General features: G+C 37.5%; 1 long non-coding RNA gene across 1 annotated transcript in view; it reads right to left on the bottom strand.

The window, feature by feature from the left end:
* Positions 1 to 6,515: 6,515 nt before the first annotated feature.
* The window catches only part of LOC128474484 (uncharacterized), a 175,870-nt gene continuing 157,482 nt past the window's right edge, over positions 6,516 to 24,903 (bottom strand). The window contains exon 3 of the long non-coding RNA XR_008346351.1: positions 6,516 to 6,627. This is a non-coding gene — a long non-coding RNA (uncharacterized LOC128474484). The remainder of the gene's footprint in view (positions 6,628 to 24,903) is intronic.

Genomic DNA, 24,903 nt, shown 5'->3' with positions numbered 1-24,903 from the left:
AATTTAATATATTTTCAAGTCTATTTTTGAAAGTTCTCTTACTTTACAGAAATTTGTCACACAATTTTTTGCACCATACTACATACATTTACTTTAAAGGATTTGCATGTAGTGTATACCATATCATTGAGATTAAAACAGGGAAAAAATGACTGTAGTTTGAATTGTACAGTAATTGGATTATACAATAACAAAGTTTTTAAAAATGCATGTCTAAATACTTTGTTTTATAAATATGTCATTAAGGGGTGTTCTATTTATATTCTAAAAAATATAGACCTATAAAAAATTACCAGAATCCTATCACTGCACTATTCTGAGCAATTTGGAAAAAAAGAAAAAAGGTTTTAATTTCACAGCTTGTAATAATAGCCACATTTCATTTTTTTAGAAATCTCCAAAAAAAAAAGTAGTACAGTAAATAAAATGAAAATTGTTATATATCACAGGAAATGTATCTACTATTATTTGGACATAACATATATTTAAGATTACTAATAACAAAGGAATTCTAAAGAATGCCTCTGCATAGTCTCTGAAACATAGAGAGGACTCAAATATACAGTAATACAGCTGTCTCCTGAGAATCCGGAACAATATTGGATAAGAGAAATGTAATGAAAGTGAAAAAGGACCCCAGGCTTTTGAAAATGTTACAGGCTATACATTAAAGGATTTATGAATTCCAAACAATCTATGACTGCAATAAAAATATGTATCCTAATAAAATAAAAAATAAGTTGTACGATTTTAAACCTCTCAAGATTGCTTTATGATATAGTTGCTGATGTTGGTCACAAGGAATGTCAACACCATATACTAGGCACTTGGAATATTCTCGTTTAGATGGCTTGATTACGATGCTGTGTTAGGAAGAAAGGTTTTTTTCGAAAAAATGTGGGTTTTCAGAGAGCTTTTGAAATCTGCGTACAAGGGAGAAAATCTGATGGAATGGAGTAGGGAATTCCAGAGAATACAGCACATGTGAATTCCTGAATACAAGAATGAGAACAGGTAATGATGGTAGAAGTGAGACGCAGTTCTTAAGAGGAATGAAGAGTGTTGTTAGGAGTGTATTTTGAAAAGCGGGTATAGATGTGGGGGGGGTGCAGAGTTGTTAATGGCTCAGTACATCAGGATAAGAAGTTTGAATTTGAGGGTATGTGGAGCCAATGAGAAACATTGACAGAGATTAGTCTAGCTGCAGTGTTGAGGATGGATTGGAATGGTAAAAACTGGGGAAAAGGGGTAGACCAGTTAGTAGGGAGTAACAATATTCCAGAAGAAATATCATAAGAGAGTGAATTAATATTTTGGTTGTTTCTTGTGTAAGGAATGGACAAATTCAGGAGATGTTTTTCAGGCGATGGCGGCAGGATTTGGATGTAAGGGATGAAGGAAAGAGCAAGATTAAGTGTGACACCAAGGCAGTGAACTTAGTCAGTTGTTTGGATGATGGAGTTGTCAATAGCAATAGAGATATCTGAAATGCTGAACAGAGGGGTTGGTGGGATAACCATAAGCTCAGTCTTTGAGATGTTAAACTTAAGGTAGTGCGATGTCATCAATGATGCAATTCCAGAAAGACAGTCTGTGAGGAGAGTAAGAAGAGAGGATGAAAGGCAGGGAGGGGAGATGTAGATTAGGATGTCGTTCATGAATAGATATTGGAAGCCATAGAAATATAGGAGTTGTCCAGGTGTAAATGGAGAAGTGTAGAGGCCCAAGAACTGAGGCCTTGGGAACACCAACAGATAGAGGTAGGGGAGAGGAACAAGTTCTAGCAAAGGAGACACTAAATGTACAGTCAGAAAGTAGAATTTGAGCAACAGAAGAGCTGTGTCATGGATGCCATGAGCTAGAATGGTTTGCAGAAGGAGAGGATGGTGTGTCAAAGACTGCAGAAAGGTCCAATAGTATGAGTAGTGAGAAGTGGAGATTTGTTTTAACGGTGATAGGGGACAATCTGTGCACAATTACAGTGGGCAACTTTACAATACACCAAACCAACCAAAGACTCTTTCTAGACTTCATGGTTTGCTCATTAAAAGTATCAATAAAGGAACACCTTAAAATGTGAGTGTTCAAATGCATTTTCCTCAAAGATAATTGTAATGGCTGTATCATTAGCGTACTTGAAATTCTAAGCTCCTACCAGAACCATAAGTATCATTAATGTAGTTGCTAGATGATAGAAGAACCATTTTTAGAATTTTAGGGGGGGGGGGGTTATATGTTATGTCCAGAGAATTTTTTTCTCATCGAAACAGTATCTCTCATTTTTTCAGCAGATATTTTCTTTTCTGGCTAACACATATTTATAAGTAAAAGTATATCCAACTTCTTTGAATGTCAAAGTTTTATTAATATAATGCATATTGAGGCGCCTTGCTGTCAGAGATCATAAAGACCATAGAGAGCACTTCACATAACAACAGGTTGCATATTGTGGGCATTGATCTTACTCAAAATAAATTTTGAATAAAAGCAAAATTATCGATGTAAATCTGTAATCATAATACATATAAAGTTCTGTAAGTCATAATGGTCTTGTGAATTTGCTACATTGTTTAACCTCTGTTGGCTTTTTCTTATTGAATGACATCTAAATTGTTCATCTGGATCAGAAAATTAGAACAATGGTAATGTCCTTTCACTCCCCATGTTAAGTGTGTTTCAGTGATAAAAGCTTCAATTATGTTGGTTACAACTGTCGACTATGTGGATGAGCAGGAATTCATTTTCTTGTTTTCAGTTATAGTGGAAATATTAGACAGTCAATATATTTTGCACTGAATTGTCCTCTACCAACAAATATATATAAAAATAAAATACTTCCCCTATTTCACAGCTGCAACCCTAGAACAGCATTCTCCAGATGCTGATATCAACAAAACACTTCAATTAATTCGGGGAAGAAAAAGAAAATAACAATAGTGTCGCCAGTAATAACGAGTGTGATTTATTAGTCAGTGGTAAGTATTGCACTCACAATTGATCTGTGATATTCAAACTCTTCTCAATATCTTTGGATCTAGATGTAGTGATAGAGAAAAGGGACAAGATTGCTTAGTATCTCACCCAAATATGATAAAAAAAAACAAGATTGTACTAACAGGAAGGTGATATATTAGCACGTTTGCACTTCTTTGGGATTTAGCACTAGCAATTATGCAGATTGCACTTTTTGGATACACCCTTTGTGGATGGCCGCCCTTGACCCTGTCGCCGGTTCAATGCTATTCCTTCCTTGGACCACTTTTGATAGGTACTGACCACTGCAGACCGGGAACGCCCCACAAGAGCTGCAGTTTTAGAGATGCTCTGACCCAGTCGTCTCGCCATCACAATTTGACCCTTGTCATAGTCGCTCAGATCCTTACAACATCAACTTTGAGGATGAAAATGTTCACTTGCTGCCTAATATATCCCACCCACTGACAGGTGCCATGATAACAAGATTAGCAGTGTTATTCACTTCACCTGTCAGTGGTCATAATGTTATGGCTGATTGGTGTATGTGTGTATATAGGCAGGCGCCATTACATGATTTCATGGGCCTCAGTGATATTAAGAACTGTGTTTCTCTTCATATATATATACTTAAAAAAAAAGTCCCTATTCTGAACAAAATTTGGACAGAGTCCTCACACATGTGATGTATGCACAATAATGGCACTATGAAATATGAGGCTGGTGTTTAGTTACTTTCAGGCCTGGTTTCTGTCCCCAGTCTGGCCCTGAACAAGGATGTGGTTTATAGACACAGCATGGATTTACACTATTATTCGCCTTTTCAATTTGCCATTATAACTCATTTTATTTAGTGGCAGATTCAGTTGCAGATGTTATTAAACACAATCTAAGTTAAAGGAATTTAAGACTAGTGTTTACTTATTGGAATTGGTATTTAGCTGACAGTCTGCTTCATTGTCAAGTGTTTTTTGATTAAAGAAACTCACAGCAGCTGCTTGTGTCAGCACAGATGTCTCTGTGTTAATTTGCAGTATATCATTTTTTCCATTAAAATGACTTTATCATGTAAAAATAACAGTCCCAACAGTAATCTGTTTTATTCATCCATTATGCCAAAAACATATAGTTTGTCAGCTGTATTCATGTTTATTTGGTTGGACTGAAGCACCATTAGTTGTGAACTGCAGAGGGGATCACAGTTTGTTTTGAACTGTACACATTGTCATAAATTGTACCTGGTTAAGCTATTCATTAGAAAAAATAAGGTATATAAAGAGTCACCATTCAACATACGTTAGTACTTACATAATGTGTAGATGAAACATATTAAAGGTGTATGAAAGTTGTTAACAGTTCTTGATTTTCTACACTGCTGTAAACTTTATAGAGAAAATCAATTTTGTGGGAATATAGAGGTATATGAGTCAAAGGATTAGAGCTGAGGAGACTAACTACCAAAATGTGCTCTGTAAAGGGGGGGTGACAATTGCCTCCCCTCTTCTGTGTGTTGTGGGGGATAATTAAAAAAACATGGTGGGGGGTATATGCCATTTATACTCCACTCTCACCCATTTACTGCTAATTGGAATGCAGGGGTTATAATTTAAAAACATTAAAAGAGGCATAGACCCTAAACATGCCTTCCCAATCCTGTTTTCAGTGGGATAGGGGGTTAATATATAAAAATTGCCCCTTGGGGGAATTTTTGCCCCACTCCCCATCACCCCTGTCCATTGTGGTGAGGAAAGTTAAAAGTTAAAATAAATACAATCTGGGTGGGGGGGGGTTGGATGACACTAGGACTGGTAGCATGTCTGGGAGCTCAGCTCAACCTAGGTCATTTTCTTAAAAATGGCACAGCAGTGTTTCAGCCAATAGACTCAGACTCACCAGAGAATGTTGATGCAGAGATCATGTGCTTGTCGACAAAGTTACATAATTTCTAGGCTTGTCCATAAGGCACAAAATCATTTCGGACAAACGTTTTGTTTCCTTTTTGGCTCATTTGTTTTCAGAGAATGAATTCCTCCTGCCCTTACGGTTTGGTCGAAATTTGGAAAGCATTTTTTTTTAATTCAGAAATAAAATTTGTTGCCCAAAAACAACCAACCCCAACACTTGCTCGTTTACCTTCTCCAGCCATTTTCTCATCTCCTCTGATCTCTCTGCAGATGCTTAGATCATGCTGACAAGGACCAAGGAGGAGGGGGGGAAAGGTGCCCCGCTGCATAGAGAAAAACAGGTGAAAGGGGAAGGACATGTAGTGCACACACAGTGCTGGCCACAGGAGCTGTTCCAAAATTAGGACAAATACCTAAATACATTTTTGAGGGGTTTTCCCATTTCCACTGGTTGTATATAGTTTTTATAGGTGAATAAATTGCCTTTTTTATCTAATTTTCACCACATTTGTAGATATTTTGTTTTAACATCCTCTTTGTTGACCTGACTGGATCCCCACATGAAATCAGTTTCTACCCGAAGGGCATAATAGATTGCAGCTGAGCCTGAAGTCAACTAGAAGGAGAGCTAGCTCTGATACAATGTAATATAAGAGTCCATATTACACAGGGCCATAAGAATTCATAGAAGAGAGTAGTTGAAAAGCTATGTTACATTTAGATTCTAATGTTTCCTTCATTTAGGATTTTGGCTTGATGTGGAGATTTTTTTTATTTTCTTCAGAATATCTCCTGATGCAGTTATATAATGATATCTAGGCCAAGAAAGCTAAAACTCGTATAATTTATGTTCAGGAAACACTGCTCTAAAGCACCATTGCTAAAATCACAAGACTTCCCGACAGGCTCTTTACAGGATAGAGATAGGGGAAAAAAGGTGCAGTGGAGAAAGTGGAGGAGTGATAAAGAGGAAGAGGAGAAAAGAGAGATAAAGAGAAAGGGTAGAGAGAGAAAGAGGATGAGAGAAAAAGACAAAGGTGGGATGGTAAACATAAAAAAGAAAGATAAAAAAATAAAAAATAACCATAAAGGGAAGAGATAGAAGGGAGAGACAAAGAAAGAAAAGGAAATATAATGAGAAGGGTGACTAAAGAAAAAAAGGGAGAGATAAAGAGAAATGGGAGAAATAGGGAAAATGGAGAGATGAAGGGAAAAAGGGAGCTAAAGTCGCTCGTACAGACTTTTAGGCTCCTGGTGCTGTAACTTGTCCTGCAGATCCCACTGGTCTCCCTGTTCTATCAGTTAAATGTCCGTACGAACGACCAATAAAGTCGCTTGTACGGACATTTAACTGATAGAACAGGGAGACCAGTGGGATCTGCCGGGTAAGTTGCTGCATTAGGGTTTTAAAAGTCTGTACGAGCGACTCTGTTGGTCGCTCGTACAGACTTTTAGGCTCCTGGTGCTGTAACTTGTCCGGCAGATGCCATTGGTCTCCCTGTTCTATCAGTTAAATGTCCATACGAACGACCAATAAAGTCGCTTTTACGGACATTTAACTGATAGAACAGGGAGACCAGTGGGATCTGCCGGACAAGTTGCTTCATTAGGGGTTAACTTTCTAAAGTCTGTACGAGCGACTCTGTTGGTCGCTCGTAGAGACTTTTAGGCTCCTGGTGCACTTGTTGCACCTTAAGGGGTTAAGGGGCCGTGCGAGTGAGCCTATTGGTCGCTTGCACGGCCCTTTAACCTATGGATCCATAGGTTCACTCTCAGGGGTTACAAAGGCCATGCGAGTGAGCCTATTGGTCACCTGCAGGGTCTTCCTCTGGCATCAACCAATTGGTTGATGCCAGAGGAGGTCCGTGTAGGCGACCAATAGGCTCATTCGCACTGCCCTGTAACCTGTGACGGCGAACCTGCGGATTTCCGCTTCCGTGAGCTGCTGCGATGTCGCGAAGATAAGGTAAGTTAGATGGGGAAGGGACCAGGGAGATTAGTAGGCGAAGACGAAGACGATCACGAAGATCTTCGTGGTGTGTGTCTTCGTCTTCGCCTATGTTTTACCACCGCTGTCTTCTCTTCGGCGTGTCTTTGGAACGAACACGAAAACGCACTCTTCGTATTCGTTTTCATGTTCGCACAAGTCTAATAATGAGAAAGGGGAGGATCAAGATGAGACCTGAGACTCTGAGAGGACACCAATGTGGGTGCAATCTGGGTGTGGGGTAAATCCAGTGGATGCAATCTGGGCAATTATAGAATTGAAAAGGGATGTCTAAAGCAGATAGACTATGTTGCATATTTCACAGAGGTTGCTGGCAATAAAGAAATCAGAATTTTGTTAATTTAGAAACGTTTTGCAAATATTTGTGTGTGTATATGTGTATATATGTGCAGCGCCCACTCAAAAATTGCTATCAAATCTGCTGTGGGCTCTAGCCCCAGATCTTTTGGAGCAATGCCCCTCTATGTTAGACATTAACAATTTTCATGCAGGTATTTAAATTGTATCTAAAGGGTTAATTACCGTATTTGCTCGATTATAAGACGAGGTTTTTTTCAGAGCAAATGCTCTGAAAAATACCCCTCGTTTTATAATCTGGGTCGTCTTATAATCAGACCTCAAATAGGTCTGACTATGAGAGGACTAAGATCCAGATCCCCCGCAGCTGCAGGGGACCTGGATCCTCCTGTCTCCCCCCGCCCGCCCCACTTACCGGTACTTCTGAGTCCCCGGTGTGTAGCTGGGGCAGCGTGTAGATGTCTACGCGATTCGCGTAGACAACTTCCGCTGCAGCAGGAAGGAGGTGTGGCTAGCAGCGGGGGTTGTCTGCGTCCATCGCGCAGACGTTCCCCGGCTGTCAGAGATCAGAGTTCCCCGCACATGGACGCAGACAACCCCCGCTGCTAGCCACGCCTCCTTCCGGCTGCAGCGTAAGTGCGTGGGATCTACACGCTGCCCCGTCTACATGACAGGGAAGTCAGAAGCACCGGTAAGTTTGGGGGGCGGGGGAGTCTTAAATGGGGGCATAAGGCATTTCTGGAGGCAGAGTGCTGTGTGAAATGCCTTTTAACCACCTTAATGCCACTCTGCCTCCAGAAATGCCTTTTTAACCCTCTAAAAAAGGCATATCATGGGGCACAGTGGCATATAGGGGCTATAAGGCATTTCTGGGGCAGATGTGCATAACTGGGGGGCAGGTTGGAAAATAGAAGGAAAATAGAAGGAAATAAAACCAAAATATTTTTCTCAATCATAGCTTTTATTAAAAAAAATTGTTTAGATGAATTAACATTTACTGGTAAAACTTTTTTCCTATAGGGTCGTCTTATATTCAGGCTTTTTCTTTTTTTTCCTAAATTAATATTCAGATTTGGGGGTCGTCTTATAATCGAGCAAATACGGTATATCCAAAATGTATAATCATTATAGATATATCTTTTTCATTCTGCTTATTATGTTAATCGGTTTATATGGAAGAGAGACCACATTTGTCATACTTTTTCACAGAAGTATACTTATGGGATTATATAATTTTGCTTGTTATGTTAATACATGCATATGGGAGATATAATTTATTGACAAATTGGGTCTAATTCATAGTCATACTCATGTTGTTTAATTTCTAATCTCTAATTTGCCCCCTGTATCTTTATTCTCATTGAGCCATATAGTAATGATTCATATTGTGCAAAACACTTAACCTTAGACATCATTATCAAATTCACCACAAATAAGCCTTAGATTTTTTAAACCTCCCACAATCAAATGGTTTCTATTTTATCTTTTGATGTATTTTAATATAAGTTGTGTTTACATTCTTAGTTCATGCTTAGAAATTTCACCTATGTATTTTTTCCATTCTACATCTTAATCTCCTTATCCTTCAAAATTGAATTGTTTATTGCAAGCTATGGACACAAAAAGGCCATGTACTATATTTTAGAATTCCTATGCCATCTTATTAGGGCAGTGATCTCATGGAAGAGCACCATTCCGAGGTTCTCTTCTGTATTAGTAAGCAAGTACATGGGCATATATTTTCATGTAGCTTGTAGCCAATTAGTTTCCCATGGTGGCCCAAGCTTCATCTGCAATAACAGATAAGTAAGTGTCTGTACAAAGTTACATTTATAGAAACTAGACATGTTCAAATGGACCAAAAATGATTCAAACACATTAATGAATTCCGTTTGCTGTGAATTTGTTCTGGGTAAAAAATCCCGGCACCTACATTCACACACGCTCTCAAACTTTTATTCTCTTTCAACTCTGAATGCCTTCCTACCTTCCACTTCCGTGTCTCTCAGCTCTGCTTCTTCTCTAGCATCCTCTTCATCTTCTTGTTCTTTTGTTCTTCTGTTTCTTCTATTCTTCAGTCTTCTTTCTTTATCCGCATCTCTGCTGACATGACACGGCGAACTTGAATCAGGGAGAGGATGTCACCGGAAGCTCTGGCATTTTTGCAGAAGTTCATGGAATGTTATCTTCGGGCAAAATGGTGGATCATCGGGGTAGGGGATGTCATCCGAAGCTTCGTTACTTTTGTGGAAGCTCATAGGGAGATCATGTCCACGGAGATACAGATGAAGAAAGAAAAAAAGACAAAAGCAAGAAGATGAAGCACATGTGAGAGAAGAAGCAGAGCTGAAAGACACAAAGGGGAGGTGGTCAGTGGAAGGTTAGGTAAGGAAAAGGGAGACATTCAGAGAGTGTGAGAGAGTGAATGAGCGTGTGAGAGAATGTGAACTAGAGGGGGAATAAATGAGCCCACAAAACTGGAATGAGTGATCTAGGATGTAGCTGTTTCCCCCAGCTGGCTGGGATCTACATACAGACTGTGGTAGAGTGGGAATAGTGAGCCTGAAAATGTAGTTTAACTCCTGGTACCCTTGTTGACGATGAGTATCAAACCTTACAATTTATTTTTTTTACCTTACACATGGTATATTTGAAAGACTTATTTATGAATTTGTTGCAATTCATATTTACAGCTATGCTCAAAAGTTTGGCAGAAATTGTGAAATGTTGACCTTGATTTTGAAAAAAATGACTGATCATGCAAAAAAACAGTATTTTATTCACAGCTAATGGATTATTGTTTGGCTCCTTTTTAAATCATAACGATAACAGATATCACCCAAATGGCCCTGATCAAAAGTTTACATACTTATGAATATTTGGCCATTTGAACATTTGGAAAGTGGGGGGGAGTGCGGCCTATATTCGAGCAAATACGGTATTACAAATTACTGCACAGTGTCAATGATGCTAAAGGGGGCAATATATAGTATTAAGAACTAAGGCTATGCAGACTTTTGAACAGGGGTCATTTCATTCTTTTCTTTGTTGCCATGTTTTATTATTGTACCATTCTGTTATAACATACAGTTGAATATGAATTCCTTATGAAATAAAAAAATGGTACATATATTACGAATTCTCCAAGGGTATGCAAACTTTTTATTACAACTGAAATTGATTGGACATTGATACATTTTGCTTTGCTCTTTTTTACTTCCTCATGAAGGTTAGTGTAATGGAGTGGGCTGCGTCTGACAGTGCCCTATCCCATATTATAACTGAGAGCTGTTTTTAACCCGATGTAAGAGTCGAGTTATAAGCGCAACACTAGTTCTGAATGATTACAACAAAAACCCGACATATTTAACTGGCTTTAAAAGTATTTCCGACTCTGGCCACAAAATGTAAAAGTCCCTAGATCAATGATATTGGATAAACCTTAAGGGATCGTCTGAGGCAATCCTAATTCCTCCCATCACACCCTGTACAGCATGCTTCCAGATGCTTTATTCACGTTTCCATGTTGATCAACTGAATAAAGTGTAGCGGGAGACAGTAATGAATGGAATGATTAATTTCTACTCTAACTTTTAAAGATGAGTAATTGCATTTCAAATACATTTATTTCTTTATGGGATTCAAGAGCATACAACGTGTGTTTCAAGATTCGGAGATACATTTCCCTAAATCATATTCATGTATAGACTAGATTCATTAATGTCAGAGTAATTTCCACAATCAAGGGCTCTCTCCCATATAGTTAGCGTCACTGATCAAAATATTTATGATCATTCCTAGATTATTAGAGAATGAAACCCTTGAATGTATTGATTATCAATAACAACTAGTACATAAATTCCCCAATGAAATACACAGGAAGACTGCCTTTCTATGCATGAACTACATGAGGACAAAGGGGGAGAAGGCATCATGGAGGTTGCCCGCAGAGTGCAACTGAACACCTAAATCCAGCCCTTATTATGACTCACACATCCGTTTCAGGTTACTCGCTGAACCCGCACCATTCATTTGCTATCCGGCCAGCATATTATTGTGCTTCTTCCCTTCCCTGCATAGTATAGTGCTTCTCCTCTCTTACAGTCTCCTGCAATTCTGCTGAGTCAATATGACAAGTACTTTTTGGGGGGGATTTTTTGGTGTTGGAGTGGAGGGTGTGATTGCATAATAGGGAGTGAGGAGGGTGGGAGTTTATGCAAATACTTGCCCAGGGTCCAATTAAGTTTAAAAGCAGCCCTTAGTAATTTGCGCATGATGGCTGGTGTCCCTCTAATGAATATACCTTACAGTGTTGGGTCAGTGTAGCGATAACCTTTGTGGATGTTCTTACAGTGCTACTTAAGCATATACTGCATTGCTAAACAGTTTATTGTGTTCCCTATTCGGATGTGTAGCATAGTGAAGAGTTGGTAAAAAGGGAATATATTCTGTTATAATTACACAATATACACATTTTTCAGCAGGTGGTGTACTGAGAGGACCTAAGAGGATTCTGATGACAATTAAGCATACAAATCATTCAAACTTGCAATCATTCACACCTCCAAAGTCCCTGCAATAATCTATTGCTCTCAGATGGCAATGAATGAATGAATGCTTACTACCAGAGTCCTCCCTTCCCAAATGATTTATTGGATTTGAAAAAATGTTACAGGATAAGTAGATGCCATCTGGATTTGTAACTCTTTGGTTATTAGAGTCAAAAGCATTGCTGCCACTGCAGTTTCTCTGTGATGTTATTGTGCTTCATATCTAAACTTTCTTACAACAAGGTCACCTGAGACTAATGGATAGTAAAAAAATATATATATATATATATATATATATATATATATACATACACACACACACACACACACGGGCCAAAAACATTCAGGCAACCATTCTCACTCATTTTCTCACACTTTCATTTATGCTCTCTAAATGTCTCCCTATCTTCTCGGCTGACCACTTCGGCTTTTGTGTCTTGCAGCTCCTCTTCCTTGCCTCAGAGCTCTGCTTCTATGATTTGCAGCTTCTTGTTCTGCATCTTAATGTTCTGCATCTGCGTGTTCTTTCTACTATCTTCTCTTTACTCTCTTCTTTCTTCTCTCTTCTTTCTTCATCCACAATTGGTGGACATAACCTCCCGACGAACTTCCACCAAAATGGTGGAGCTTCTGGTGACGTCCTCTCCCTCAACTATCCAATCGATGAATAGAAGAAATTGTCAAAGTGGGAGGTAAGAATCGAACAGAAGGAAAAAAGACAGCATTAGGCAGAAAACATAGAAAACGGGAGAAAAGTGCTTGCTAAAGGGAGGAAATCCAGAGAAGGGGCCCTTACTGTACAATTGCATGAGGGCCAAAAGCTCCTTAATTGTGAAAATATTGTATCATTGGTCTGGCCTTCAGTTATACACAGTATTTGTCCTATAGTTTATGACTATAGATGTGACTTAGGGCCTAATCAAAGATTTACAAGGAAATGCATTATATACAGACATTTTGCCAACAAAGGATTCAAAGAAGGCTAATTTTAATACTGTATGTTTAAATTTGTCCAACTGTTCTCCTTACATGATGCATGTCCCATCCTGATTTTATTTTTGCAGAAATATCTAATAATTGGGATAATGGAATGTATTTTCCGCTTTTTTTTTTTTTAAAAGGATGTGGATTCGTTAGCATATATATTCGTATACTGTGATAAAATTTTTTAGTGAAAGTAGGAAAAAAGTGTTATTCAAACAAATTTTAAACTGCACTTACAGTACGCAAACTGCTGTAGAAATCAGTTGATTAAAAATTGGACGGAAGTGTTGACAGCTGTTCCAGAACAGATGGTAGAAATTAGCTGTACAAAGAGAAACAAAGTACAAGCCAAATTTTATTTATGCAGAAAATAATACACACCACATATATTATGCAGTAAGTGCAGAAATTATTTTTGTGTCGACTTTACTATTTATTTTTTAGTCTGTCACCAAAATGAATATTAGGATATGTTTACGTACCCTTCAACGTGTCATATTTTCCTTTATTGCGATCCAGTGTAATTAAAACTCAAATGCAATTGAGAAATGTATTTATCATTGTGACTGTAATAGCTTCATCCGTTGTTGATGTGTACACTGTTAGTATTGACAGCAATTCTATTTACACATTAGGACATTTGTTTTACAAATTGATATAAAACAAAATGAGAATGGTAATAAGGATTTTAGTAATTTATTAAAGAAATAAAACCAGTGAATTGGCTATTCAAAAAAAATGAAAGGTATATATTCATATATATTAACAATTAAATAGAATTATTGTACCTTTCTCTTCAAAAATAACATGGTTCGTAGTTGGCAGAGTACCTCCAGCTAAATTTTTTGGAAAAGTATACTCTTCTGCCCCATTTTGTATTGCGACCAGGTAATGTTCAAAAATGATATGTTTCAGTTTTTATCTTTATTGTTATCTTTAGTGCCTCAATTTAGAATAATTTTTATAATGAATGCAACCTTTCTTTTTTTTTTATTTGCAGTTTGACTAGTTAAACCTTTTTTCTTTATAGATGCATGCACGGCTGATTAAGCTTTGGGCATTTATTACAAATTAATTCAGACGTTTGATGAATTTCTATCACAAAAAAACAAACTAAATGATTTTACAGATTTACGTGTTCAAAAAAAACAAAAACATTCAACTGCAGTGTAATATGTTATATTTATTATAAATGTTTTAGAAGTGGTGCAAAACCGCAAGCAAAGTAAGTTTGTCTCCTTCCCCCCACCACATATTTCACACCCTACTTATTTTTAAGTAAAAAAATATAATATAATAACATTACTTCATTTTAGCCCCATTCTTTAAAAAAAAACACCACTTTTTTTTTTTTTTTTTTTTTTTTTTTTTACAATTGTCCTAACCTACAAAAGTACCTAATTTTCTTGCTTTAGCCTCCAAAGTTGTAGCAGTGCTCAGCAAAATAATTTTTTTCAGCTAGAAGAATTTTTTCGGTGAAATTGCTAAATTGCTTGTGAAATTGTCCCTATTGTTTGATTTAAGTGAAAACACATAAATTGTAAAAGCTGTCTCTTTTATGTGATATATAGACAGCCAGTTTTGGGACTTATAGACTTACGGTAGCACTTTGAGTAAGCCACTTGCCACTTGTAGGCTTATGGTAGGACCCTCTAACAACTCGACTTACTAGGCAGTCGCCTAGTTTGCCAATATGACAATGCTGAACCGGGATATGTATTTTATCTATCCGTGCAACTTGTTCTATTCTTTCTATTATATATGTGGCCTGAAGCAATACACATTTTTCTCAACATTTCTTGCAATACATTACTCTCCCGAAACAAGACTTCCTTAAGAAAAATTAAATGAACTCTCAAGTATAAGGTATTATAATTGTAGATCACATGCAGGCTCAGCCACAGGGGCTGATTATTAATATAATTATGCAAATAACTGAGCTCTCAGATGGTAGCATTTGTTAGTACCCTATTGATCTTTCACTGTATTAATCATATCTAGACAATGTACTTTCCATATTATGAACTTTATGAATGTCATCGTAGTTACTACTAACATTTAGTACAGAATTAAATTATTCCTCTGGTTGACATTTCTTTTCATATGCGATGCTCTAATGACAATCGCAGGGCAGAAACATATTATCAACATAATAGATACATTGTTTTTTTCCAAATGTGCAACTATGGGGGTCACCTTTACTTAGAAAATTTCATTTTTTTTTTTTTTCAAAAAAAGCCAGGAAGATAACAAGCCAGTTTTCAAAGTTTTCTTTAGCATACACAGCAAAATTGAAAGTTAATTTCAATGATTTTTAAATGTATATTTTGTTATAGAACCAAGGACTAGATTTCATCCCAGTCAAAATGAACCTTAATTTTGGCTTCCAAAATGGTTTTTTGTTATTATAAGAATACATGATAAAACACACAGGGATTTGTTCAATGATCAAGCAATACAAAAATGTACCTGGATATGTGTTCCGGATCACTTTGGCTACAAGGCTCTTCCCTCAAGATGCATTTGGTACTACAATTACTACAATTTCATACAATTATATTAAATTGTTCTGCACTTTTTGTTCTTGTGTGATGACATCAACACCACCTCAGTTTCTTCCAAAACTGCCTTTTCAATAAGCTTTTATAGCTGTTTGATATTGGTGAAGGACGGATATTACTTTTGGTTGCCTTTCACACTTTTTGTACAGTTTTTAAGGATATATTACCACCAGTGGCATATTACTGCCTAGGCCGACTAGGCCTATGGTGGCAGGTCCACGAGTGTAACAGCTTCTCTGCCCCAAAAGGGAGGACAGATTGCCCCACTGGCCGATCAATGGGATCAGGAATTGTAACTGGCCCAGTTACACTATAGAGTTGTGTGTCTAGCCTCCTCAGCCTTCGTAGTAACCTTACCTGACACCACAAGTAATTAGAAAGCTGAGAGCCTGGATATAACATCATATGATGACACTTGGCATAAACGACACCAGCTGTGGAGCTAGGTTATGTGGGTGGTTCAGCCACTGCCCTAGATCAGGCCTACAGACTTCCAGACAAAATACCACTGATTACCACCTGCATGTGCAATTAATTACAGACAGAAAAAGGGGTAATCCAAATTGACTTGCTATTTGGTTGTCGGAGGCATTAAGTGGTACCTGGGTGCAGTATTTCCCAGTTACTAAAACACACTCACATACTATATGCAAACTCACTCTAATACTCACTTACTTTAACACCATACTCTTACTAATACATACACAATCTCCCTCCTCTCCTTAGTACCACTAATGGTATGCTGACCCCTGTCACTCCAACATCATATGCTGACACAGATACTCACAGTAACACTAACACACACTGACACCAAACACAAACTCATGCTAACACCATTTAGTAACATACACACATAATCTAATCCCAGACTCTGACACAATCATGCTAACATCATACACCGACATCTACCCACACATGCATGGTAACACCATACACTTAAATACTGTATATACACACTATATCACTCTCTCCCTCACATAGAGACCTGTCTTAACTACCCCGAGGTCATATAACACGCGGTTCATGGTGCCCCCAAGTTAACTTGAGATGGGGATCTAGAAATTGCAGAATTAGATGAAGAATAGCATAAATGTATAAATATAATATATAGCATATATATATATATATATATATATATATATATATATATATATATATATATATATATATATATATATATATTTATGTGCACCCCTAAGTTCTCAGCTTCTTTTTGCCATTTGAAAAGTTCAGTTTTGTAACTTTAGGTCTAAATATATTCGACATCTGATGTGATATTTTAAGTAGGATGTGGGAAGCTGTATTCCATTTTGTAAACAGTAGCTTTGTTTGCAATTCTGTATTTTTACTTACTATTTAATTGCTACATTTTACGGCAAGTCATCAGCATTTCTGTTTAAAAACTTTGCTGAGACAAATCTAAACCATTGCCAGCATTCTCTATATTTTGACACTTTGTCATTAAATAAGAGAAACAGTAATACTAGGTAATTGCATAAACCAGGTGGCTGACATAATTCCAACACCTATTAGGAAACATTTTTTTCTTAACATGTCAAATTATTTTAAGAAATATTTAAAATCATGAATAATGTTTGCTATTTATTTGTAATTATTTATGGAAGTACGTATTTCTTAAATGAAGCAAGAAACAAGCAAAGAACATGCAGAAATCAAACATCATGAAAATGCTGCCTTAACCTTTCACTTTAGCACCATCTGCCATCAAAGCTATAAACAAGTTCATAGATAGAAGCAAGGAGGCAGAGGAATGTGGCTGTAATCAGGAAGTTTGGTATGCTGAGACCTTTGTGCTACTACAGAATCAACCGTGATGATCAACGATGTCGGCAGTGCCAATGCACCATATAATTCTTATAATGCCCTAAGGCTGGGCTATGGCCAGATCATAATAAAATATGAAGTAATCCTTTCTCTATGCCTTATGTTTATCACCCCATTTTCCCTCTAGATTGTAAGCTTGCGAGCAGGGCTCTCTCCACCAAATGTATCGGTTTGTCTTAGTCTGTCAATTCTTGTCTTGTCAGACCCCTTGAATATATGTATTGTATTAAGCGCTGAGTAAACTGTTGGCGCTATATAAATAAAAGATAATAATAATAATAATAATAATAAAGTAATCAGAGAGCCAAATGAGATACCCAAAAGACAAAACAGGAACATAGGGCCCAACTGGGAGCAACTGATACACATGGGAATACAACCTTCAGCACAACTAAAAACCATTTTTAGCAATCCGCTGCCATTGCTATAGTTTTTTTTTTTTATCAGTCGTTTTTAAAAATGCTTGTAATTTCTGGATGGCCCCTTTCCTTGGGTCAAATATGAGGGCAGATGGGTTCACAGATCACTGCTGGATGGATCCAGGAAAAAGTCAAGTGATGATCTATTTTCCCACATGTTTGCCCTCTCTGAGTATCAAGGGATTTAAGCATCAAGAGAAGGTTTTTTTGTTACGTGTTTTGCTTCCTTTTGTTAACAAACAATATTCTTTTATCAGAGATGTTACACGTAAGTAAATGTTGCCAACTGATGAGTGAAAAGAAAACAAACATTAGCATTTTCACAGTTTTCAAATTGAAATGAATCTTTTACAGTAACAGAATTGGTTGAAGAGGGGTAGACGTATTATCCTGTATGCTGGCTGACACTTCTATATACTAGGGAAAAGAAAAAATGTCGGTGCGCTAAGCTAGTCTCAGGCTCAAATAATACAAATGTATAATATGAGGCCTACCAAACAGGTGTAAGGCTAGGTTTCCACTTGGGTTTTTTTAGCTAAAAACGCCTATAAAAACGCCAATAGCGCCACCTGGCGTTTTTTTGTGAAAAACGCATGCAGCCAGATGTTAGCTGTAATTCAATAGGAAATCGCAAAATGCCATTTCCACCTGGCGTTTTTCTGTTTGGCGTTTTTTTAGTCCTCTTTGGCGTTTTTCTGCTTTTTTGGGCTCTGTGGCAGTTTTTCAAAACTGCAGCATGTTGACACTCTGGCGTTTTTTGCAAGAAATCTTGGCTTTTTTTCTCCAATAGAAGTCTATGGGAGAGAAAAAACGCCATGAAAAAGCCATGTGGGTTTATTGCCTTGGCGTTTTTTATGGCGTTTTTTCCACAGTTACAATGCAGAGGATGGACCCAGTATCTGTGTGTCCTACGAGAAATAGGCCGGACAAAAACCCAAGTGGAAACCTAGCCTAAGCATGCTGCAAATACAGTGTGTTGGCTGTACAATGTATGCAAAAAACAAAATACTGTCTGCGCTTCTTACCCTAATAAAGTTGGCAACAAATATATAAACATAATATAAATGAGAGGTTTTGGTTATATGAATTGGCCAAAGCGTAATTAAGCTCACCCGCCACGTCAAGGCGCACTCTCAATAGGGTGAGAACCTACTCTCACCTCCTACATAGTGGACACACAAAGCAGTTTATACTGCCACCAAAACCTTATTAATGTGTTGGGGGAGGTGCAATTAAACCTCCTCCCATTTAACCCCTGGACAGCAAGCTGCAACCAGATGAGGAGCCAGGCTCAGGCTCTATATACTGTCCAGAGATGATTCCTGCCACCACATGGAGAACAGCAACCTTGATTAAAAATGAATCCAACTATCAGATCTTCTGGTCTATTTGCTGTGCTCTAGTACTACTGTAAACATTGTCATTACTTCTAGTTTTATATACAGACGACCTGCTTGACCAAAACCAAATGAAATGCTTCTTTCCTGTTACCAGCCGAGGGTAGTACTGGCTACATCATTTCCTTTTCAGATTGCCACCATCATGGAAATGAGTTGACCTTCAGCTTTGGTGCTCTGCCTATTGACTTTCAATGAAAGTGGAAACACCCTCCTTCACCTGATGGGGATCGTAACAATGCAGGGAGCCCCGCCACATAATGTCCGGTTAAGAACACCCACTAAGATAATTTGTTATTTTAAATGAAAGGTCCTCAATGGGCTCCCAGCCCGAGCCGCATCACAAGTCGCAAGGGCAAGCTGTAATAGTATAATGAGACCAACTGTAATATAAAATTAAAATGAAAATTAGGTAAGAAGAGAAAAATGCTGGCTTTATCGCATCAATCACACATCTGCTTGTAGAACGAACTTTGAACGTTCAAGAATAAATCAATGGAGAAATGTTAAATAGTAATATGCGGTGATAGCCATTAAAGATTGAAAGCTTAGCTCTACTGATGAATTAACCTTTGATTCTACTATAAATTGTATTATATATGGGCTGCTTCAAAGACCCATGGGTTATTGGATGTTATTTTATGTCAATCCAATAAAATGTAGGCAACAATTAAGTAGCCTTAATGCCTGTTTTAACAGCTTTGTATATTTTGTCGTTTAATATATTCAGATGGTAATTGATATCTAATTTTTGCAGATATGGAGCTATTTCTTTTGTTTCTAATGAAAGTGTCAAGTACAATGCAATTCGTTGAATGAATCCGATTGAATTATTCATTGAATTATTTTTACATAGCACTCAACCAGTTGCAAATGGGTGATCTATTGTATTATCTGCTTACTATAAAAATAGTACAAAACGTCATGGCACAGAAGGTGTCGGGTTAAGGTATGTAAAAGAAGTGATTGACAACCTTCACCCATATTCTAGAAATGGTGGAAAATTGCACATATCTGCGGAAACGTAATAAAAAATATGTTTAAAACCAGAATTTTGCAGGATACATGCATCATGGCGTTTATGTCTTGTGACAAGATGTTTGATGGAGTCTCACTGATTATAATATATATTATATGTTTAAACAGCCCATCTAGTCTGCGAGTTTATCCGCCCTTGTCTTAGATTCTGGATAGTCATACGCCCATTCCATGCATGTTTTAATTCCCTCATTGTATTACCCTCTACCACTTCTGCTGGGCCTTTCCATTTATCTACCACTCCTTTAGTAAAGTAAAAAATCTAGAGGGCCATTCAAGCTCTTCCTGCATGAGAAGCTTATTGGGAATGGGATATTTATAATGTATAGTGAAGTCAGGGAGCTCTCCAGCGAACTGTCCAACCAGCTCTCCATTTAGTGAATAAATCCCATGGTTATGATGCAAAAATAGAAACACATATTTCTAAATGTCACAAATTACATTCCATCTTCTTAAAAAAAGAGGTTTATTTAACTATATGTTAAATAGAAAAAAATCTGTTTTTGTTCTTTTCTATTGCATATTGTTTTTTACAATCCAACCAGGAGGTGTAGATATACATTCAACTTAAAATTAATCACAAAATATGACTCGTACATGTACTAAATTCTGATCACTCAAACTCATACTGCAACTATTAGACCATTAAATATATTTAAATGCTTGCGAGTTGTCTAACTTTGTATCTTTTAGCTGAGTCTCAGGCTCGTGTACTCCTTTTAATCACAAATAATAAATTACGGCTAAGATTATCCTTGCTGAAATGGGACGGATCTGATTGCAGTTCCCAGACTGAAATAGCAGAATTGCTGTAGGCATCTGTCACAATCAAACTAGGGAATGACCCTGTTGGCGTTTGTACAAAGAAACAAAAAATAGACCATTTTTTTTTATTATTACTTTGGAACGAAAAGCAAGGCTAAAGTACATATTTACACAGTAGTTAAGTTAGAACACAGTTATGTCCTTAGTAAAAACCATAAATTCTCCCAGTTTTCGGTGGAATCTTGGAAACAATGGATAGGTTCCTTAGTTTAAGAAATTATGATCCTCTTACAAGGTTTGTTCTTTGGGGTATGTGTGATGAAATACAACATAAACAGGGCTGTGTTTAAACATGGGGCAAAAGAGGCAGGTCCAGTCATACCAGAGAGGTCTTAACAGAGCTGGCCCATACATGGGTCATGGTGGGTCTATGGGACCCAGGCGGTACGTTAACAGCAGCAGCACCTTTTGTTCTGTCTGGCAAGAAAAGCATCCTGACCCTGGCTCCTCTCCTTTCCCTGTAGCTAACTCACACAAACGTACTGTAACCCACATACTTACTCTATCTCACACACACACACACACTAACCTTGCATGGAGCCTATCTTCATACTTGTGTGCGCATTGTTTAAGCTGTCACAATATTACTGCTGGGTCATACAGAGTTACCCTGTGCAAGGACCTTCAAGATTAGTCTAGTTTGGTCAATCAGTTAACCGTTAACTCAACTGTCCAGAAACCATTTTATTGAATTGACCCAACTGACCTTTAAATTGATATTTCACTTTAGCACTTTGACTCCATTTCCCTTGCTCAGACTGTTGTGTTACAGTTCATTTGTTTTTAACATTACATTGAAATTCCAGCTTGGAAGTGCTGATTCAATAATCGGTCAACCAAACATTTTAGAAGCTGTTGCATGCTTTTAAGATTTGTCTTTCTTTTTTTCTCTTTACGGCAATGTTCAATTTCAGTAGAAATTTTTCAGAAGAAAAGGTAGCTTGAAAAGAGTAAATCTAAAGGAAAATAGGCAGTAAATGTATGCAAGTACGGTATATTCTTCTTGTTAGTGGAAGTGAAAACAATACAAGCATCATAAAAATATTTGAGAAGTTGCTATGATTGTGGAATTGGATCCTAATGGAGTCTCAGTAAATGTATACAATAGTTAATATTTGCATATGTATTAGTAAATGTTCAGATGTGACTGTGTAGGTCCACAAACACTTGTATGTGATTCATCTAGCCTGTGAGCTAAAGGGTTGTGCGACGTTAAACTGGAGGTTGCGGCACATTTTCCCCATGGAAGGCTGGCACACTACACTTCCTACACTTCCCTCTGCTTCACAGGTCTATTCACAAATTGAGAGTGTTTACGAGTTGGCAAAACTTGCAAGATTGCCGCAGCAAACTCACAAATTCACTAAAGTCATCTTACCTAAGCACTTGCAAAAATTGTTCTGTAAGTAAAAGGGTGACATATGCATTGCATCCTCAATGGGCCATATTCAGTTCTATGGACTTAATTCAAGGCTATATCCTCCTGCAAAGTTACTTCAAGATCATTGGCCAGTTTGGTTAATAGGGTGGAAAATACATGCATGGAGCACACCTGAGATCTTACAATTACTGATTCCTGTATTTAATAGAACATTTATTACAGTATGCTGGTTATTTTTTTTTCATAGTAATAAGCAACTGTATTACTGCTCTATGCAGGGATCCCTATCTAAATGCAGAAATGTGTAGTATTATTAATATATTATTATTATGTATTCATATTTCCAGCAAATTATTTTTTATTTTACTTTTTCTTTTGGCAAAGAAGCTGTCAATTTTTGGCAGCATTTTCTCTTCCCCAGAGAGATCCTGAATTGCATTTGGGAGGCTGGAGAAACCAATAAGCATTCTCTCTGTACTACATAAATTTTTTTTTTGATTTGTACTGATGAGTGTTGCTACACAGGATATGCATACACTATATGTACAAAAATATGAGGACACCTCTCCTACAGACAATCATTGGCAGTAAAATGGGTCATTTAGAAAAAGCTAATTGACTTTAACCACGACACTGTCAGAGAAATTTCTGTCCTGCTGGATCTCCCCCGATCCAATGTAAGTGCCATCAGCAAACAGGTGAAAGACAAAGGAGGAGATTAGTTTGCCAGGTGAGGGAGTGCAAAGGGAGAACAGAACGTGTCCTAGAACTGAGCTTTGGAGTACACCAACTGAGAAGGAGAGGAGAGAGGACGTGATACTGGGACAGTTTTTGGTGTATTAAGGTCCATTTATTGATTTAAGTTGTAAAATGAGTTTTTTGTTAAACTCTTATTCCAAGTCGATGTTGGCAATGTATGAATTTTCTATGTATCCTTTTAGTTGGTTTCTACACTTGTAAATTATATTGTCACGTTCATTAAATATGGCTCTCAGGAAATCAAAAAGCACTGCAGATTTATAATTTATATTTACCGTATGGTAAAATAACTATCATACACAGATACTGTATATCAATAGCATAATCAAAAATCGTAGAGATGAATATTAAATTATTACAAAAAAAATAGAATGAAGCAATTACACAGAGGGTTTCCTCAAGGATAACTAGACTGGTGTATTCACATTCCTATGATTCGCAAATTTAACAAAATCACAGACAACCGCTCTGAGCAACTTGGCTTGGGAGGTCCTGGAGTTATGTGGTCAGGTGAAGGAGCCCAATGGGTGAGAGGGCCTGGAAGGCACTAGAAAAGGTAATTCCAAAAATGGTAATTCCAGGCGGCTAGGTTCACAACAGTGGATCAGGCAAAAAAGGTCAAAATCAATAAGTTTAGGCAAAGGACACGGAGGGACACTCACTGGCACTGAGCAAGGAGGAAAGGGCAGGACCCAATAAAGCCCTAATTACCTTGCTCAGAACAGAAAAGCAAGAATGGCGACTGTGCACCCTTCCTCTGCCGGATTGCTGGCAACGTGCCAAGCCGCCAGCCATACTTGTTGAAGGGTGGCACGACTTATGTGGCCCTGACACCAGGATTGTATTAACACATGAACACACACATACTAAATAAGTAATATAACCTCCATTTAAAAGAACATTTATCCAAAAACTAATTTATCCCCTTTTCTTCTTCTTTTTTTTTTTTTTTTTTTTCTTTTGTTAGCATCTGTGCCAAAATATTTTACATTTTATAAAAGTCTGCAATTTAGACAGATGCTATTTACAATTTACATGGTAATGACACTAGGCTAAGCAAAAATAGGAGTTTACTCTAAAGAATTATCTCATTTCTGTTGCAGGGGAAAATAAAAAAGCAAATCGACTTTATCTCTGGAAAACATTAAATGTCACTTTTACCAAATGTACACTTTCCGTACATAATGTATGTGTGAAACGTTGACTGAATCTGTTCCCCTGGGTACTGCCTAACATTTTGAAACATCATCATGATCACCAAGAGAGTACTAATGATACCTGCACTTGGAATTTTAGCTTATAAGACATGACAAGAAATCTAGCAGAATACTGTATTTGAAAACGGAATGATTCATGTTTAATATGAAAGAGAAATCAGCCCTTACCTGAAACTATTCCCAGCACCCCCCTCCAAAAAAAATTATAATTTTCCTATTTAATGATCCGCATTGGTTTATTGCAATAACCTTTAAATTTAGAAAGGTATAGGTAAATAACTACATTGTTTTTCCATGGATACTACAAACACCACGTACCTTTTTTTCATGAAAGCTTTTGCTTACCATAACTATAACTCATATCTCACCTACGTTTTCTCATGGAAATATTTGGCCACTACAAATATCTCACATGTGTTTTTTAATATAATGTTTTAGACACTTTAACTATGCCGCTTAACTTTTTTTCGTTGAATGTTGTTGGACCTTGACATATTAGAAACCTCAGTGGCGTAGTTGGCGCCACCATGTTCACAATTTATTTAGATAGTGATGCCCGCTACAGGTAAGTGATCAAGCAGAGTTTTACACTGAAAGATAAAAGGCAATCAAGGGAGCCCTGGAGACAGCTAGGCAGAAAAGGGCATGACATGGCCTGAGAAAGGCGAATGAGAGGGCAGAGGGGTCAGCTAGAGGACACTAGTATTGTTGCTGGGCAGCCCATCCTCACTGATTGGTGTGTTGG

Source organism: Spea bombifrons, chromosome 2 (genome assembly GCF_027358695.1).
Source record: "Spea bombifrons isolate aSpeBom1 chromosome 2, aSpeBom1.2.pri, whole genome shotgun sequence".
NCBI classification, from domain to species: Eukaryota; Metazoa; Chordata; class Amphibia; order Anura; family Pelobatidae; genus Spea; species Spea bombifrons.
Note: the sequence above shows the minus strand (reverse complement) of the source record. Positions and strands in the feature narration are given on the sequence as shown.